Source organism: Saimiri boliviensis, chromosome 1 (assembly GCF_048565385.1).
Source record: "Saimiri boliviensis isolate mSaiBol1 chromosome 1, mSaiBol1.pri, whole genome shotgun sequence".
Lineage (NCBI taxonomy): Eukaryota > Metazoa > Chordata > Mammalia > Primates > Cebidae > Saimiri > Saimiri boliviensis.
In genome coordinates, this window is record NC_133449.1 from 189,659,825 (window position 1) to 189,679,006 (window position 19,182).

A 19,182-nucleotide genomic window follows, 5' to 3' on the forward strand; every position below is an offset into this window, starting at 1 on the left:
TGAAAAATGGTATGTATAACTGTATTATATACAACAGTATCTATTAATTGCTACACTTGACACTGAAAGTGTGCCATTTCAAACAGTGAAACAGTCACAACTGTGCAAGGAAATGTTATCAATGCTATGATTAATCATTATTCCATTATTACTTTGCCTAGAAAAGGATTTTACCAATAAAAATGGCAAGTTTCTCCCACCAGAATGACAAAAATGAAAATGAAAGACAGTGCTAAATATGGATGAGAATGTGAAGAAACCAAAAGTCACATGTTACACTCTTGTTGGAGTATATAACTTGATGCAATCACTTTGAAAAACACTCTGGAAAATTAGTTGGCACAATCTGCTGATCATAAATATATCCATATCTTTTGACCCAGCAGTTTCTATTTGAACAGAAATGTGTGCATGTGTTCACCAAAAGACGTATAAAACATTTATTACAGCACTATTCATGATAGCCCCATACTAGAAACTACTCAAATGGCCAATGATAGATTACAGAACAGATACATTCCGACATATTTATACAATGAAATACTATACAGCAATGAGAATAAAAAATGTGGCATCTACTCTCAATAGTGTAGCTCAGTCTCACAATTATAATCCTTAGCAAAAGAATCCAGATAAAAATGTCTATGACTACATATAGTATGATTTGTATGTAAAGTTAAAACCAGGCCAACTCAATCTATGGTGTTAGAAGTCAGGAATACTATTAGATCAAGGGGTTAGTTTTCACAGGAAGAGGTCACAAGGGAATACTTCTAAGAGGCTAGTGTGATACTGTTTCTTGATTTAGCTGGGTATGTTCAGTTTGTGAAAAATTCATCAAACTGCAACATATAATTTGTGCATATTCCTTATGTAGGTTATGCCTCAATAATTAGTATTTAAAAGAGGCAAAACTCAGTCCAATACTGGTTGAAATGACAACAATTTCAAATTAGTCAAATTTGAACTAATAATTTTTTCAAAGCATAGAAAAACGTTAATTCTTAATCTTTAGGAAAAGCACTACTAGGCAAAATATGTTCTAAGGTTTTATATGATAGCTCGACAAAATTATTTCCAATTCTAAATCTCACAAAAAAGAGAATCACCATATTTTAGAATAACTTTGAATTATAAAAAGATGTGAAAAGTATGACCCATTTTTTTTGTCATTTTATATATATATAGTACTGGTGACTTTTCTTATATATATATTTTTAAGGGAAAAAATAGCTTTGCTTTTTGTGAAAAAAAGTTTTTAATTTTAAAAATATAATTGTCACAGATTTAAGAACTGTTTTATAGACAGCAGAAATAAGAATGTTTTGAAAGGAACTTTTGGTTACTTTTAATGGGAAATAAAAATTATTACCAGTGATATTACCTTTGACTGATGCCTTCTAAACTGAAGTTATTAGCAAGGTTTTACTCAGCTATTCACAATACGTTTAGAAATGCTTTCAGAGATACTTTATTTTAAAAATCTGGAACTGAAATCATACTTTCAATTTACTTAAAATGTGTAAAAGCAAAGCTTTTCTAACTTCAAACTCTCATTTTTAAAATGCTTGTTGTGATTGTAAATTTATATATTCCATACAAGGAAATATTTTAGTAGAAGGTTTTTCAATATTTAAGCCAGTCTTATAATGGCTTTCTTATATTTTATTCTGCTAATTGTTGTGTGCATTTCTTACCTCTCTTAATCATATGTTTTCAATTTTATTAATGTTGTAATGCATGCTATTGCAATATAGTTTGTATTCTATTCTATATGTTATCATTGCATGCCACTAACAAACTAATAGTTACTAATTGCTTAATTGGTGTTGTAAACAGTTTATCTTATGTGTCATTTAGATGTCTGAGAACTTTTTTTTTTAATTGTACTTTAGGTTCTGGGGTACGTGTGCAGATCATGCAGGATTATTGCATAGGGGAATACATGGCAATATGGTTTGCTGCCTCCGTCCTCCCTGTCACCTATATCTGACATTTTTCCCCATGTTATCCCTCTACAACCTCCCCACGCTCTGCTGTCCCTCCCCTAACCTCCCCCCAACAGACCTCAGTATGTGATGCTCCCTTCCCTGTGTCCATATGTTCTTGTTCAACACCCGCCTATGAATGAGAACATGTGGTGTTTGATTTTCTGTTCTTGTGTCAGTTTGCTGAGAATGATGGTTTCCAGGTTCACCCATGTCCCTACAAATAACATGAACTCATTATTTTTTATGGCTGCATAATATTCCATGGTGTATATGTGCCACATTTTCTTTGTCCAGTCTATCATCAATGGGTATTTGGGTTGGTTCCAGGTCTTTGCTATTGTAAACAGTACTGCAATGAACATTCGTGTGCATGTGTCTTTGTAATAGAATGATTTATAATCCTTTGGGTATATACCCAGTAATGGGATTGCTGGGTCAAATGGAATTTCTATTTCTAGGTCCTTGAGGAATCGACACACTGTCTTCCACAATGGTTGAACTAATTTACACTCCCACCAAGAGTGTAAAAGTGTTCCTATTTCTCCACATCCTCTCCAGCATCTGTTGTCTCCAGATTACACACACACACACACACACACACACACACACATATACATAAAATATATTATTGCACTTTAGGTTCTGGGGTACATGTGCATAACATGCAGGATTGTTGCATAGGTACATACATGGCAATGTGGTTTGCTGCCTCCATCCCCCCATCACCTTTATCTAGTATTTTTCCCTATATTATCCCTCTGCAACCTCCCTATCCCCTGCTGTTCATACCCTCTTCCTGCTGAACAGACCCCAGTGTGTGATGCTCCCCTCTCTGTATCCATGTGTTCTCATTGTTTAACATCTGCCTATGAGTGAGCACATGTAGTGTTTGATTTTCTGTTCTTGTGTCAGTTTGTTGAGAATGATGGTTTAAAATAATTGTCATTCTAACTGGCATGACATGGTATCTCAATGTGGTTTTGATTTGCATTTCTCTAATGACTAGTGATGATGAGCATTTTTTCATATATTTGTTGGCCTCATATATGTTTTTTTTTTTTTGAAAAGTGCCTGTTCATATCCTTCGCCCACTTTTGAATGGGTTTGTTTGCTTATTTTTCTTGGAAATCTGCTTTAGTTCTTTGTAGATACTGGATATTAGCCCTTTGTCAGATGGGTGGCTTGCAAATTTTTTTTCCCATTCTGTTGCTCTTTCACTCTAATGATTGTTTCTTTTGCTGTACAGAAGCTCTGGAGTTTAATTAGATCCCATTTGTCTATTTTGGCTTTTGTTTTCAATGCTTTTCATGTTTTAGTCATGATGTCCTTGCCTATGTCTATGTCCTGAATGGTTTTGCCTAGGTTTTCTTCTAGAGTTTTTCCCCAAATCTCCTTAAACTGACAAGCAACTTCAGCAAAATCTCAGGATACAAAATCAATGTGCAGAAATCACAAGCATTCCTATACACCAATAACAGACAGAGAGAAAAGAAAGTTTTGGTAATATTTGTGGTTGAGACTTTTCATTAGTCAAGGAATATATTATGACTTTTCCCAATTGAAACAATGGAATATAGACTCACAGTATACTTGAAAACATATTATGCAATTTATTTTAAAAATTGGATCAGATCTTGAGAATGAAATGCATTCAAATGTTATATAAAAATGGCACCAATGTTAAAAATGTATTTGCTCTATTATTGACTATAGAAGTGAATGTGTCTTTGGTTTAAAAACAGAAAATGTAAGTATTATAGATATGTTTTGGGGGTGTAATCCTCAACTACAATACTTTAATTCCCTACAATATTTTGTCATGATGCTTCTCTACTTCTTGAGGGCTGGGGCAGGACTGTGCACAAAAACAAATTCTTGCATCAGTCAGATATAGATGTATGTTTATCTACGAAAACATATCATACACGTTTGTTAATTGTCTAGCGTCCTGAAGAATGCTAGAAAAGTAAAGCATAATTTAATGCATGATAATAGTACAACTCAGAATACATGGCGTAAGGAGAAAACAGACCAATAGGATATTCAGAAGGACAAGGGAAAATGAATCATGAGACTATGATTCCAGGCCTTGAATATCAGGCCTTATGATCTCATATCAATTTATTCATAAGACTGATGATTGAAAAGATAAAGAAATTGAGTTAACCCCACCCCATGTTTCCTCTCAAGATGAGAAACAAAAGAATTGCTTTTCCTGGGCTTCCTCAAAAAGAGGCCCAAACTGTCCCTTTTTCTTTTCTCAAGTTCCAGAGAACCTCTTGTGTTTCCTTGTCCTCTTGTGCATGGAAGTTTCCATCCCAGCCAGAAAGAGCAGTCTTGACGCCATGCCTTTTCTCTTCTCAACACTTTTACTTTGTTTTCTTAGCTAAGAGTAAATAATTCATGAAAGAAGCCATTTGTTTTTTCCTTTTGTTTCTTTATCTCAGTAATTTTGAGATAAAACTATTGCAATGGGAATGATTAGGGGCTTTAAGACTTTTGAAATTCATTTTTAATAGAGAAAATGTTACTGCTTTCTAAAAGAGTATTGTTTTATTTTAAGAACACATGCCCTGTCTTCACAATTTTGGTTAAGTTATTTTCTCCTTCTTACTTCCTTAAGATCCATTGCAAATAATTTCTCTCTGTGAAGGCATTTTAAAATTGGCAATGTCATATACTTTGACATAGGAAATTCTTTTTCCTAACTAGTTGTCAATGTTGCCATCTGTAGTCCTCATTGCAGAGGAATAGAGTAGGCTCAGTCATCTTCCTTAACTCCAAACATGACTTCATAAAATCCCAAATAAAAGACATATACTTTGATACACAAATACATTAGTTATTAGCCTCTGCCCAGTAAAGTCAGTATTCAAGAGATCAGATTGGAAAATACCCAGACCACCCTTATAGAAGTTGATATTGGTAAAATTAAAGTCTGACTGTTTCACATTACATGCCCAAGCATGTAGATATCTTTCAGTTTGGTAGTATAGAATCCCTTCCCTACTTATCTCAATTTTAAATTGTCTCATGAAAAAAATGTTTTGTTTAGAGTATTGATTAGAGTATGATATGATAAACATAGATTTTTCTAGATTCCTTATGGTGAAACAAACTACAAAGCTGCATTTCAAGACTTTGTAGGATTGGCTTCATTGGACCTCTACTTAGCTCGTAGCCCTAGGACTTTGCTGAGATCTGCAGTAATGGAAGTCCCTCTATATCATATCTGCCCAGTCCGATTTACCATGAAGACAATGAAGTTTTGCCTTCAGGGCCTGTTACTCCCTCAGGTATCTTCCTAGTCCCGGAGATGAGCCCTCACACTAGTTTCATAAATTATATTTCATGAAATTTTCAGAAATAAAATATTTTATCAACAGCTTATTAAAACCACTGCCTAAGTGCATTCCACCTCCTCCTTTGGCACAGTTCTTTTTTTGTCTGGTGAAATTAGTGTGGCCCCAGAAATGTTAGGTATCTAGGAGGGATTTAGATTGGTCAAAACTTTATTTGAAATTTAATGGGTTGTATTATGTGATGGCAGTCACCTTATTAGAAAATTTCAAAAATTTTGCTATTCCTAGCCATTTTGGTAAGTACTGTGCCAACTCCCCTGGTGTTATTAAACAAAGCTTCAGGGCATGAGGTCATAACGTGGCCATAATTGGAAGAATGAAGGTAGTGGAAAACAAACATGGTTTGAAACATAGCCATAATTAGTCCTTCAACAACTCTTCTAACTATAAAACGTGCAAAATATTAAGCCGACAATTCTGTTCCCATTGATGCCAAGAGAATATAGAAGTTTCTTTCTGCCAGGAATAAACTTAACATAGCAGAAATAATTTAAACAACAAGACATTCTCCACCACCCACCCCACGGTAATATAGGGAAAAAGATCTATCAGAATTCCTATCTTTGAAAACACAAACCTGTAGAAGTACTGTAAATAGCAAATAAGTATGTGGGAAGCTGCATGTTTCATGTATTCCAATGTTTCAGATCATATCTTTGTATCCAACAGCTCTTCTGTTGCTCGACTCTTGGAGTTTCAGAGAAAATACTGACTACATCATACTTAAGTAAATCCTGAAGAAGAAAGATAAATTACTCATAGCAGTAACAAATAGACTTTTGGATTGTTTGATAAGCCAATTAATAAAGAGGAATTGATCATGTGAATACACAGAATGTATTTAAAGCTCATTCAACTTCAATTTGACAGGAATTGCTGACATTAACAGAGACAACAAGACTCATACATTACTGGAACCAAAGCATTGATACCATACTGGCTCAATGTATGCCATCAGTTTAAGAAATACTTAAAATTAGTCATTCCAAGAAAACTTAAAATATAAATTCCTGAAGTCTTACAGATCATATATAAAAGAAACTTTGAGATTTTCCCAAATTTGACAATAATCCTATAATGTATGTGGGAGTACAAATTGTGAAGCTCTGATAAAATTCTTACAACTATCAGTAATAATAAAAACATTTAATTAATCATGCTGTTCTCTTTATAGATAATAAAATAAAATTATTATCCTAGGAATAGGTGTTCCTATGGAAAACAGTCAACAAACATAGGCAAATATTGAGTTACTACAGACTTTTAGTTTATCTGTCAAGTTTTCAAGTGTTAACTTGGGTGATTTATTTTTCACAAAATAAATATTTTCTTATAATATTGTATATATAATTTTATATTCTGTTTCATTAAAAAGGCTTCCAATATATTTCAGGACTCACTAAAACTAGATTAATCTATGTATTTCAATATCTTTTCTGCTATTAAGGAGGATGACCACATAATTTATTTTCTAAACATTAACATTTTTGAGTGAATGTTTTACATAGATGATTATAGGCTTTATACTGGAATAGCCCCTAGCAAAATGGAAGTAACATATCTTATTTATAGAAATGCTCACAAGATAAATTTCTGATGAATTGCATAGATAGAGGAATATTTGTCTCCTCTGGAAATTTGGTATGATTCCTTTTTATTCAGCTATTAAAACTATGTCTCATTATGTTTTTCTTCTTTTCTTAACTTTTTTTTCTTGTAATTATACTTTAAGTTCTGGGGTACATGTGCAGAATGTGTAGGTTTGTTACATATGTATACATGTGTCATAGTGGTTTGCTTCATCAATCCCCTGTACATCTACAGTAGGTATTTCTCCTAAAGTTATCCCTCCCTAATCCCCCTTCTATAATGTCTCTCCAAGCTTCCCCAACCCCTGACAGGCCCTAATGTATGTTATTACCCTCCCTGTGTCCATGTGTTCTCATTGTTCAACACCCACCTGTGAGTGAGAACATGTTGTGTTTGGTTTTCTGTTCTTGTGTCAGTTTGCTGAGAATGATGGTTTCCAGCTTTATCTTTGTGCCTGCAAAGGACATTAACTCATCCTTTTTCCTGGCTTCATAGTATTCCCTGGTGTATATGTGCCACATTTTCTTTATCCAGTCTATCTTTGATGGGCATTTGGGTTGGTTCCAAGTCTTTGCTATTGTAAACAGTGCCACAGTAAACATACAAGTGCATGTGTCGTTATAACAGACTGATTTGTAATCCTTCGGGTATATACCCAGGAATGGGATTGCTGGGTCAAATGATATTTCTATTTGAAGATCCTTGAGTATTCATCACGCTGTCTTCCACAGTGGTTGAACTAATTTACACTCTCACCAACAGTGTAAATGCATTCCTACTTCTCCACATCCCCTCCAGCATCCGTTATCTCCTGATTTTTTAATGATCGTCATTCTAACTGGCATGAGATGGTATCTCAGTGTGGTTTTGATTTGCATTTCTCTAATTACCAGTGATGATGATCTATTTTTCATGTTTGTTGGCTGCATAAATGTCTTCTTTTAAAAAGTGTCTGTTCATCTCTTTTTCCCAATTTTTGATGGTTTTTTTTGTTTTGTTTTTTTTTCTTGTAAATTTGTTTTAGTTCTTTGTAGATTCTGGATATTAATTAGCCCTTTGCCAAACGGGTAGATTGCAAATTTTTTTTCCCATTCTATAGGTTGCTGGTTCACTCTAATGATGGTTTCCTTTGTCTATCCCATTTGTCTATTTTGGCTTTTGTTGCCATTGCTTTTGGTGTTTTGGTCATGAAGTCCTTACCTATGCCTATGTCCTGAATGGTATTGCCTAGGTTTTCTTCTAGGATTTTTATGGTGTTAGGTCTTATGTTTATATCTTTAATCCAGATGGATTTTGAGATGCATTCCATTGATAGCTAGTTTATTGAGAGTTTTTAGCATAAAGTGCTTTTGAATTTCATTGAAGGTCTTCTCTGCATCTAATGAGGTGATTATGTGTTTTTTGTCTTCAGTTCTGTTTATATGATGGATTACATTTATTGATTTGCATATGTTGAACCAGGCTTGCATACCAGGGATGAAGCGGACTTGATCATGATGGATAAACTTTTTGATGTGCTGTTGGATTGGGTTTTCCAGTATTTTATTGAGGATTTTTGCATGAATATTCATCATGGACATTGGCCTGAAATTCTGATTTTTAGTTGTGTCTCTACCAAGTTTTGGTATCAGGATAATGTTGGTCTCTAAAATGAGTTAGGTAGGATTCCCTCTTTTTGTATTGTTTGGAATAATTTCAGAAGAAATGGTATCAGCTCCTCTTTGTACCTCTGGTAGAATTCGGCAGTGAACTCTTCTGGTCCTGGACTATTTTTTTTGGTTGATAGGCTATTAATTGCTTCCTCAACTTCAGACCTTGTTAATGGTCTATTTAGAGATTCAACTTCTTCCTGGTTTAATCTCAGGAGGATGTAAGTATCCAGGAATTTATCCATTTCTTCTAGATTTACTGTTTTATTTGCATAGAGGTATTTGTAGTAATCTATGATGGTAGTTTGTATTTCTAAGGAATTGGTGATGATATTCCTTTTAGCATTTTTTATTTTATCTATTTGAGTCTTCTCTATTAGTCCAGCTAGTGGTCTATCTATTTTGTTGATCTTTTCATAAAATCATCTCCTGGATTTATTGATTTTTTTTTTTTTTTTTTTTTTGATATGGAGTCTCTCTCTGTACCCAGGCTGGAGTATAGCTTGGCTCACTGCAACCTCCACCTCCTTGGTTCAAGCAATTCTCCTGCCTCAGCCTCCAAAGTAGCTAGGGTTACAGGTGTATGCCACCATGCCCAGCTAATTTTTGTATTTTTAATTGAGACTGGGTTTCACCATGTTGGTCAGGCTGGTCTCAAACCCCGAATCTTGTTATCTGCCTGCCTCAGCCTCCCAAAGTGCTGGGATTACAGGCTTGAGCCACCATGCCCGGCTGATTTACTGATTTATTTAAGGGTTTTCTGTGTGTCTATTTCCTTCAGTTCTGCTCTGATCTTAGTTATTTATTGTGTTCGGCCAGCTTTTGAGTTTGTTTAATCTTGCTCCTTTAGTACTTTTAATCATGAATTTAGGATATTGATTTTAGATCTTTCCTCGTTTCTCATGTGCACACTTAGTGCTATAAATTACCCCCTAGACACCGCTTTAAATGTGTCCCAGAGATTCTGGTATGTTGTGTCTTCGTTCTCATTGGTTTTGAAGAATATCTTTATTTCTGCCTTCGTTTCATTATTTATCCAGTAGTCATTCAGGAGCAGATTGTTCCATTTCCATGTAGTTGTGCAGTTTTGAGTGAGTTTCTCAATCCTGAGTTCTAATTTGATTGCATGTGGTCTGAGAGACTGTTTGTTGTGATTTCCGTTCTTTTGCATTTGCTGAGGAGTGATTTACTTCCAATGATGTGGTCAATTTTAGAATAAGTGCAATGTGGTGCTGAGAAGAATGTATATTCTGTGGATTTGGGGTGGAGAGTTCTGTAGACGTCTATTAGGTCTGCTTGGTCCTGATGTGAGTTCAAGTTTTGGATATCCTTGTTAATTTTCTGTCTCATTGATCTGTCTAATATTGAGAGTGGAGTGTTAAAGTCTCCCACTATTAATGTGTGGGAATCAAAGTCCCTTTGTAGGTCATTAAGTACTTGCTTTATGTATCTGGGTGCTCCTGTATTGGGTGCATTAGGATAGTTAGCTCTTCTTGTTGTATTGATCCCTTTACCATTTTTTAAAGGCCTTCTTTGTCTCTTTTGATCTTTGTTGGTTTAAAGCCTGTTTTATCAGAGACTAGGATTGTAACCCCTGCTTTTTTTGCTCTTTATTTGCTTGGTAAATCTTCCTCCATCCCTTTATTTTGAGACTGTGATTGTCTTTGCACATGATATGGGTCTCCTGAGTACAGCACACTGATGGGTCTTGATTCATTATCCAGTTTGCCAGTCTGTGTCTTTTGACTGGGGCATTTAGCTAATTTACATTTAAGGTTAATATTGTTATGTGTGAATTTGATTCTGCCATTTCAATACTAGCTGGTGGTTTTGTCGGTTAGCTGATGCAGTTTCTTCATAGTGTTGATGATCTTTACAATTTGGTATGATGTTTCCGTAGCTGGTACTGGTTGTTCCTTTCCATGTTTAGTGTTTCCTTCAGGAGCTCTTATAAGGCAGGCCTGGTGGTGATGAAATCTCTCAGCAGTAGCTTGTCCATCAAGGATTTAATTTCTCCTTCACTTATGAAGCTTAATTTGGCTGGATATAAAATTCTGAGTTGAAAGTTCTTTTCTTTAAGGATGTTGAATATTGGCCCCCACTCTCTTCTGGCTTGCAGGGTTTCTGGAGAGAAATCTGCTGTGAGTGTGCAGGGCTTCCCTTTGTTGGTATGTGGGTAACCCAGTCTTTCTTCCTGGTTCCCCTTAACATTTTTTCTTTCCTTTCAATCCTTGTGATCTGATGAGTACTTGCCTTGTGTTTGCTCTACTCAAAGAATATCTCTGTGGTGTTCTCTGTATTTCCTGAGTTTGAATATTGGCCTGCCTTGCTAGGTTGGGGAAGTTCTCCTGGATAACATCCTGAAGAGCATTTTCCAGCTTGGTTTCATTCTCCCCGTCACATTCAGGTACACTGATCTTTTCACTTAATCCCATATTTCTTGGAGGCTTTGTTCATTTCTTTTCACTCTTTTTTCTCTAATCTTGCCTTCTCACTTTATTTCATTGAGTTGATCTTTAATCTCTGTTATCCTTTCTTCCATTTGATGGATTTGGCTATTGAAACTTGTATATGCTTCCCAAGTTTTTCTTGCTGTGTTTTTCAGCTCCATCAAGTTGTTTATGTTCTCTAAGCTGGTTATTGTAATTAGCATTTCATCTAAACATTTTTCAAGGTTCTTAGTTTCCTTGCATTGGGTTAGAACATGCTCTTTTAGCTCAAAGAAGTTTGTTATTTCCCACCTTCTGAGGGCTTATTCTGTCAGTTTGTCAAACTCCTTCTCCATCCAGTTGTTTTGTTCTCTTGCTCGTCAGGAGTTGTGATCCCTTGGAGGAGGAGAGGTATTTTGGTTTTTGGCAATTACAGCCTTTTTATGCTGGTTTCTTCCTTCTTCATTTATTTATCTACTTTCGGTCTTTGAAGTTGGTGACTTTTGGATGGGGTCTGTGAGTGGATGCCCTTTCTATTGATATCAAAGCTATTTCTTTCTGTTTTTTAGTTTTCCTTCTAACAATCAGACCCCTCTGCTGCAGGTCTGCTGGAGTTTTCTGGAGGTTCACTCCAGACCCTGATTGCCTTGTAATCACTGGCAGGGGCTGCAGAACTGCAAAGGTTGCTGCCTGTTCCTTCCTCTGGTACTTTGTCCCAGAAGGGTACCTGCCAGATGTCAGCCAAAGGTCTCCCGTATGACGTGTTTCTTAGGATAAAAGGAGGTCAGGCAGCCACTTGAGGCTGTGAGAATTTCAAGCCAGTGGAGCTTAACTTGCTGGTCTTCACGGGGATGTGACCCACCGAGCCAGATCATTTGGCTCCCTGGCTTCAACCCCCTCTTTTTTTCAGGGGAATGAGCAGTTTTCTCTCACTGGCATTCCAGGTGCCACTAGAGTATGAGGGGGAAAAAAAACACAACAACACTGCAGCTAAAACAGCTGCTCATTTTTGTGCAGGAAGCCCAGGGTGCTGGTGTTGTAGGCACCGGAGGGAATCTCTAAGTCTGCAGTAGTGAAGACCATGGGAAAAGCGCAGTATGTGGGAAAAGTGCAGTATGTGGGAAAAGTGCAGTATCTGAGCCAGAGTCCCAGAGTCTCCAGAAAAGTCCCTAATAGCTTCCCTTGACTAGGAGAGGGAGTTCTCCAGCTTCTTATACTTCCCAGGTGAGGCAATGCCCCATCCTGCTTTGGTTTGCCCTTCTTGGGGTACAGCGACATCTAACCAGTCCTAGTGAGATGAACCTGGTATCTGGGTTGGAAATGTAGAGATCACTTTCCTTCTGTGTTGCTATTGCTGGCAACTGTGGACCAGAGCTGTTCCTATTCAGCATCTTGGCTGAAGTCCCTTCTTTTCTTAACTTATAAGATATTCAGAGGTAACTTTTGTGCTCAATTGCTATGATTTCCCTTAGTTCATCATTTTCTGGATGACTCTCTATCCCAATTTACCCCTAATCCGTTACAGCATAACTCTCTCACTCTGTTTCAGCTTTTATTAAACAGTTACTAAGTTTCTTAAAAATACATTTTCTAGTACATACTGCTTCAATGTAGTTATTGAAAGTTAGTATTATACGAACACAATTCTTGAAAAGAAAATCCTTTAGAAATTTATTATGACAATAGCTACCATTTATTAAATAGTGGCTCTGGGCTAGCTCTTTTATATAAATTACATTTTATTGTTTTGTTTTCCTTTGCAGTAATAATTTCTAGCTCCTACTCATTCTGTTTAGACTAACTAGTTGCTTAACTAGTTACAAACTATTGACTATTTAAATTTGTTTAGAGTAGCAGAAACTATAATAAAACCATTATCTTCTAGTATCACTCATTCAACAAATATAGAATACATTTTAATATAATGTCCACTTTCTTAGAATATAAATTGATTACAGCTTCACAATCACGAATCAAATGATTTTTTTTTGCAGAATTCTGGGCACTTTCCATACACACAAATATACCTATATATATATGTGTGTGTGTGTGTGTGTGTGTGTGTGTGTGTGTGTGTGTACTGTTTGATATATGTATATATACTCTCCTATATGTGTATCTTCTAAGTGTGTGTGTGGGGAGGGCACATGTGTGCAGTTTTGTCAAATATTTTTGAAGGTGTCATATCCTCTCTGAAGGTACATCATAGAGTCCTGAAATTATGACATTACAATGGCAATTGTATTCAATTAGCTGCTTGGCATCTTGACTTTCATAAAGTCTGTGTAACTTTCACTGGTAAAGAAAAAGACATCAATTTCTGGCCATTGTAAAAGACTCCTATTAACTTAATGGAACCCTGTAGCTGTGAAGAATGCTGGGAAGTCTTGGCAGCATCACCAGCACAGCAGTCTTGGCCAACTTCCTGAATTAGGCCTTTTCTTTGCAGGTAACCATCTGCTTTCTAATTTTACTTCTTAGTAGCAGTAGGTGCTGTCTTCATTGAAACTCATTAACTTTCTTGATAGTGGGGAAAGTTGAGACACAAAGGAAATCTCTGAACATTGTATTTCTGATTTTACAGCTGAGGGAATATTGTAGTCTATGATGACCACACACGAGTGTGTGTATGTGTGTGTGTGTGTGTGTGTGTGCATGCACACATGCACGCATGCATGTGTGTATGCACTGGGCTAAGAAATGGAGGAAAGAGAAAGTCCCTTGTCAAAATTCAATCATACCTTCTTGTTCCTTCTTCTCCGTGAGTAATGAGAATACTGAGATTCAAGTGCTTCCTAAGAACACTGATAGAAAATGCTGTGAATACTCAAAGCACACAATGATAGAGAAGACCAACTCTTCCAGGTTAGAAAATAAATCAAGAAAATAAATACAAATATACAATGAGAAGAAAACATTAGGAATCAATGCCTCCTTTGCTCTTTTCATATATTTTGTTCATTAACACTGATCACAGCAATCCTTCTCGAAACACATTCTTATTTTAGTCATTTAAAAGGTTATCTTTTCTAGAAATTAATTTTAAGCTATCGAACTTATGTTAAAATAGTAAAAGCTGTTTGTGAGAAAATCAAGCAATGGTGTAAAAAAAAAGTTAAACAAAACACAACAGAAATATACAAATCAAATATACAATCAAAGAAAATGATAGGCTGGGCGTGGTGGCTTATGCCTGTAATCCCAGCAGTTTGGGAGTCCAAGGCGAGAGAATCATGAGGTCAAGAGATTTAGACTAGCCTGGCCAACACGGTGAAACACCTCTTTAATAAAAAAAAAACAAATTATCTGGGCATAGTGAACATGCCTGTAGTCCCAGCTACTCGAGAGTCTGAGGCAGGAGAATTGCTTTAACCCAGGAGGCAGAGGTTGCAGTGAGCAGAAAGAGTGCCACTCCAGTCCAGTCTGGGCAACAGTGCAAGACTTCATCTCAAAAAAAAAAAAAAAAAAAAAAAAAAAAAGATTGCAGGATAGCAAAACAAATAAGTAGTACTGTATTCAAAATACTGACATGTTTTGGCTTCAGCCAATTGAAACGATGCCAAATTTTTCTCAGGATATGTTGAGGAGAGGGTTAGGGATTAGATAAGAAAGCAATGTCTTGAAAAGTGTCACTCATATCTCCACTCAAGGGAGTAATGGAAGGAGCATGAGTTTTGGGAGTCTGAGGGAGGAAGTAGACATTTCTACAAGATTAGAAGCCCTCACCTGACCTCTTCTGAGTCACTGTAAGGGACCGAGAGAATGACTGTACTTCAACATTTTGGTGATTCCCTAATGGGCACAAAGCCATGAAGGAAAAGCTAAACATTCCCATAAATGCTGAGTGCTAATTATTTCCAGTAGCAAACTGTAATTTAATCAAACAGAAGATGAAAGATAAAATAAATAAGCAAGAAGTTGAGAGCAAGTGGGAGGAAGACATTGCTTATGGAGATCCTCCGCTGCTTCCCTAGACACAATATTTTTAATCTAAAAATTAAATCAGTTTAACTCATGGACATAGAGAGTAGAAGGAAGCATGATTACCAGAGGCAGGAAAGGGTAGTAGAGGATTAAGGGGAAGGTAAGTATCGTTAGTGGATAAATACATGTGTAATGAATAAGACATACTATTTGGTAGCACAATAGGGTGACTATAGTCAATAAGAACTTAGTTGTATATTTTGAAATAAAGAATGTAATTGGCTTATTGGTAATTCAAAGGATTGAGAAGATGGATACCCCATTTTCTATGAGGTACTTATTTCACATTGCATGCCTGTATCGAAACATCTCATGTACTCTGTAAATATATATGCCTACAAGGTACCCATAAGAAAATTAAAATTTTAAAAATAATTTTAAAAACTAAATGGCAAAACCACATTATGCATATGTTTTTCTCCTCTATTCTTAGGAAGTGGACATAACAGCAAAGATGAGATAACAACAAAAATGAGATAATCATAGGGAATGTGTCAGTGTCTCCAAATTGGGTTATCTGAATTACGTGAAGTCAAAGGCCATATCTGTACTGGGCAGGGATGCATCCCCAACACCTAGGAATGAACACAGGTTTGGAACATTTAACATAACTTGGACAGAAATGGATGCAGAGAACACATAGGCCTACGGAACCCTTCCAGTTCTGCAGCCTCCTACAAACTCCAGTTCACGTGCTGCAAAAATCCAGTCCTCAACAAAGGGCTCAGAGGAGAGAGAGGCTTCAGATAACAAAGCAATCAAGGAAAACTTACTCTATTTCAGTATAAAATAAAGCATCTAAATAAAGCTGCCACACTACACAAAATCTCAAAATGAAGAAAAAAGTCAGAATTTAGGCAAAGTTAATAAAGCAAAAATAATAATAAAGTAAATAAAAGGAACATGGCATGTTATGAGCAGAGAACAACTTCATCCTGAAAGAAAACAGAACTCAAAAACTGACTCAAAATCACAAAAACCTTGTCAGTCCCCAAGCTTTTCCTAATAAGACACCTCTTCTGAAAATTGAGTTTATAACTTTAGGGAGATTGCTGAAATGCCCTTTGAAATGCAAGTTATTATTGAGTTTAAAAATCAAAGTTTATGTCAATAATGAAGATGACTTTAAAAGTTATTTTGTAGTGACAGATGTAGAGTAAAAATAACAATTTTGCTCGATAATTAGATAATTTCTAGATAAGCTGTTATTTATATTTAGGCCAGGAATAACATCTTGTTTCTTGCCATAACTTTGACAAAAGAAGGGCATGTTAAAGAAATGCCATAGCTAGCTACATATTACTTTCAAGTTCTGAAAATCACTTTTGAAGGTGTACAAAATTATTTTTCTTACCTAGTCTTTTTCTCCATACAATATGAGATTTATTAATAGAATGAGTTTATAAATTTTGATTTCTGTAAATGTGCAACTGACATACATGCTTTCTATTAATTTCTATTCATTCTTCACTTTTTCAGAAACAACAATAGCACATAGCAGCAAGAGTGAAAGGAATACAGAGCCAAAGAGTCCAGATCAGCATGGTCATTAACTGAATGAAACCTTGGGAAAGGCAAAACCTCTTGGGAAAGGCAAACACTCTTGGGTTTTCACTTTTCTCTCTTACAAAAATATGGACATTTTACCTGTAAACTCTCTCTAAAGGAAATAATAAAAATACCTTTGACTGTAATATTTAGTTTTTTTTGCCTTTTTCTAACTCTTGGTTCTTCTAAAAAGAGTTATTGACCCAAAGCTCTAAGAAATGTTTCTATTAATGGAAATTGCACTAAACCTAGAGTCACTAGAGCAATAATATAGACGTAAATCTGCCAGTCACTCATCTTGTGAAGTTGGACCTGTTACTTGCCACTTCTCAGAGCCTCTGTTTCCTCTGGATAAAAATGAAGCAGTTGATTGAGTCTTTTCTTACTCTTTTTTTTAAAAATCATTTTAATCATTAATAGACTTCTTTGAGAATCGTATAAACCCTAGAACTTCTTCCTATGAACATATACTTAGGCATAATGTTTTGCATGCTATTTCAGTGGAAATTCCTAATGGGGGCCCATTGATGCCACATTAATATTCTGTGAACTGGATAATCTGGAAAGTCTTTGCTAGGTCTATTGTGGTAAGAAATCAACCTCACTATTTTAAGGCATCATGTAGGATTTCATTTTGTAGTATCAGAAGCTCTTTTCACAATATTAATAATTTTCCTTTTTAGATGTTTATTTCTTTGCATATATATTTTTAAATGTTGGTGAGATGTATATCATTTTGAATAGGATCCTGTGTTAAATCTGTTTAAAGATTTCAGGACATGGAATGAGAGAAAATGTGATACAATGAATCAAATTCTTGGCTTATGAATCCATGAAGTTCCGTTCTTCAATCTCAGTTGTTCTCTGTATTGATTAAGTAATTTTATTGTTCCTTTCCTCATAATGGTGATGAAACTTACTTCCATGATTTCTAAGGTCATGTATTCTAAATTTTTATTATAAGTTAATAATAGACAACCACTGTTTTTATTTATATGAGTACAATGCCATATGGAATTTTAACATATGATTTATAGTGAATTTAATTGTGTAAATTTCTAGATTTGTTTAGCTGAGTCTATCCAGGCCTGCTTGTATAGCCAGACTCAGACTCACCTGAGCTGTTCCAATTTCTCTATCCTTGGGTCAGTAGGGCAACCTCTCAGTCAGCTCAATCCATATTGGTATAGCTTGCCTGGGCATGCAGTCTTAACCTATATATACCCTTAGCTTTATTTCCTGACAACTTAGTATCCCCAGATAAGAAGGCCAGCATTGTGCATGGCTTCTATCCTGATGTTGCTAGAGTGATGGAGACTCGGGTTTCATTCTCAATATCCACATTGTGGTGAGTTTCTGTGTGTGAGAAGAGCAATCTGGTTTTTCCAGTGACTGCTTGGTGGGGATATATGAAGTATACCCTGAAGCTGTTGAGGAAATAATGCCTCTGGACCAACTTTTGAACAGTAAGAAACAAGATAATGGAAGCAATAAGAAGATAAATTATTTGTCCTTCCTCCCCTCTGACACCTTCTCAGCACCATCCAGAGTGACTAAGAAATCAGCTGTACTTTCTTGTGAAGATATCTTCAGCAGTCACCTTTTATTGACTTTCTGTGTTAGTCAACGTTCTCCAGAAAAACAGAACCCAATAGTACATCTATCTAAATCTATCCATCCATGAAGGTATTTAGTATAGGGTTTTGGCTCACATGTTTACAGAGGTTGAGAAGTCCCATTACCTGCTGCCTTGGAGACCTAGGAACAATGGTGATATAGCTTGAAGACCTGAGAGCTAGGCAGATGCTGGTGGCGTTCACAGTGATAAGAAGCACTGAAGGAAGAGAACCAAGTTTTAGATATATGTAATTTTACTAATCTATGAATGACTGACGGAATAACGTGTGCCAATAACAGAGAGGTGAAATTTCAGTGAGCAATGTATTTTAGGTAGTCGTCAGCATGTGCACAATCATTTAAGCCATGTTATTGATGAGACAGTCTATAAAGAAAAAGAATATGCTGAGAACGAAGACTAGTTAAACCTTTAGCTTGCAATACTTACAATTCAGATCCAAAATAAACTGGCAAAGAAATCGGATAAGCAATGATCAGAAATATAGGTGAAAAACTAGGAGAATGCAAGGGAAGCTAAGAAGTACCAGCAGAAAACAGTGAAACAGAGCTAACAAAAGACATCTAGGAAAAAGAGAGGAAAGCATAATTACCAAAAATAAGAAATGTTAAGCAGCTAGTTAACCCAATATACAAGGGGAGAAAATTTAGTCATAAGTAATAATTGTGTTTACATCTATATAAAACCTAAAAAATTAAGCAATTTCCTAGAAAAAACATAATTTAGAGAAACCTGTTTTTGAGAAAAACACACCGGCATTTAGAAAGACCAATTTACATAAAATAAATGAAAATTTTTAAGTACCTATCACCAAAAACTACTAGTTTAAGATTATTCTCCAGAGGAATTTTCTATAAAACCAAAAAGAACAGATAATACCAATTCTATTTAAATTTTCACAGAGGCTAAAACAAAAAGGAAGTCCACTATCATTGTTACTTAATAATTTTATGACCAACACAATTAGAATATAGAGAAAAATGAGTTCTAAAC

At 35.7% G+C, this 19,182-nt stretch overlaps 1 long non-coding RNA gene across 1 annotated transcript in view; it reads left to right on the top strand.

Moving 5' to 3' along the window:
* The window catches only part of LOC141580572 (uncharacterized), a 127,804-nt gene extending 111,139 nt beyond the window's left edge, over positions 1-16,665 (top strand). Inside the window, exon 5 of the long non-coding RNA XR_012512816.1 lies at positions 16,485-16,665. This is a non-coding gene — a long non-coding RNA (uncharacterized LOC141580572). The remainder of the gene's footprint in view (positions 1-16,484) is intronic.
* The last annotated feature ends 2,517 nt before the right edge of the window (positions 16,666-19,182 follow it).